Source organism: Pteropus alecto, unplaced genomic scaffold (assembly GCF_000325575.1).
Source record: "Pteropus alecto unplaced genomic scaffold, ASM32557v1 scaffold131, whole genome shotgun sequence".
Classification (NCBI taxonomy): domain Eukaryota; kingdom Metazoa; phylum Chordata; class Mammalia; order Chiroptera; family Pteropodidae; genus Pteropus; species Pteropus alecto.
The window spans coordinates 12,328,221-12,329,754 of NW_006434709.1; the positions used below are offsets into that span (position 1 = coordinate 12,328,221).

General features: G+C 31.4%; 1 pseudogene; it reads right to left on the reverse strand.

The window, feature by feature from the left end:
* Positions 1-468: 468 nt before the first annotated feature.
* On the reverse strand, positions 469-587 carry LOC112478098 (annotated as a pseudogene).
* Between the last annotated feature and the right edge of the window lie 947 nt (positions 588-1,534).

Here is a 1,534-nt window from a genome sequence, read left to right on the forward strand (position 1 = left end):
ACATATATATATCAAATATATATATATTTGCATTTGGACAATAAAAAGCTCAGATGTTATATATCTCAGTTATATGCTAAAAAATGATCATATAGGTGTGGATTTATTTCTGGATTCTCAATACTGTTCCATTGACCTATGTATCTGTTTTTATACCTGTACCATGCTGTTTTGATTACTATAGCCTAGTTTGATCATTGTAATATGGTTTGATATCTAGTATCATGATGCCTCCAACTTTATTTTTCTTAAGATTGCTTTGGCTCTTTAGGGTCTTTTGTGGTTCCATATAAATTTTAGGATTATTTGTTCTGGTCCTGTGGAAAATGCCATTGGTATTTTGATAAGGATTGCATTGAATTTGTAGATTGCTTTAAATTTTTTTTTTTTTTAAGTTAGGCAACCCTTGGTTGATGTCACAGATTGCAGGACTTTGTCAGCCTACAATCCCTTATTTTTTATTTTTTACACCTACAGCACCAGGTCTTCCTAGGTGGTCTCCCATCCAAGTAGTAACCAGGCCCAACCCTGCTTAGTTTCTGAGATCAGACGGGATCGGGCTTGTTCAGGGTGGCATGGCCGTAGACTGTAGATTGCTTTTAGTATGAACATTTTAAGATGTTAATTCTTCCTATCCATGAGGATGGTATATTCCATTTATTTGTATTTCCTCAATATCTTTCTTTAATCTCTCTTTGTTTTTTTGAGTACAAGTCATTTACCTTCTTAGTTAAATTATTGTTAGGTTCTTTTTATGTAATTGTAAATGGAATTGTTTTCTTGATTTCTCTTTCTGATTGTTATTGGTTTCTAAAAATGCAACAGATTTCTGAATATTAATTAGGTATTCTACTTACTGAATTTATTATTATAGTTTTTTGGTGGAATTTTTAGGGTTCTTTATATATTGTATCATGTCATCTGCAAATAATGATAGTTTTGCTTCTTCCTTTCCAATTTGGATGCTTTTTTTTCTTGTCTACTTGCTATAGCTAAGACTTCCAATACTGTGTTAAATAAAAGTGATGAAAGTGAACATCTTTGTCTTGTTCTTGATTTAAAAGAAAAAAAAAAACACTTTTAGCTTTTCACCATTGAATTTATTGTTAGCTGCGGGCTCATCCTGTATGTCCTTTATTATTTTGAGGTATATTCCTTCTATCTCCACTTTGCTCTGAGTTTTTATCATAAATGGTGTTGAATTTTGTCTAATACTTTTTCTGCATCTATTCATATGATCATGATTTTTATCCTTCATTTCATTTACGTAGTATATCAAAATAATGATTTGTGGATACTGAACCAACCTTAGAACACAGGAATAAATCCCACTCGGTCATGGTGTATGATCTTTTTAATATATTGCTGAATTCAGTTTGCTAATGTTTTGTTGAGGATTTTTGCATGTATGTTCATCAGGGATTTTGGCCTATAATTTTTTTCTAAAGTGTCTTAGGATTTAGTATCAGGATAATGCTGACTTCGTAAAATGAGTTTGGGAGCCTTTTGTCCTCTTCAATTTTTTGGAATAATT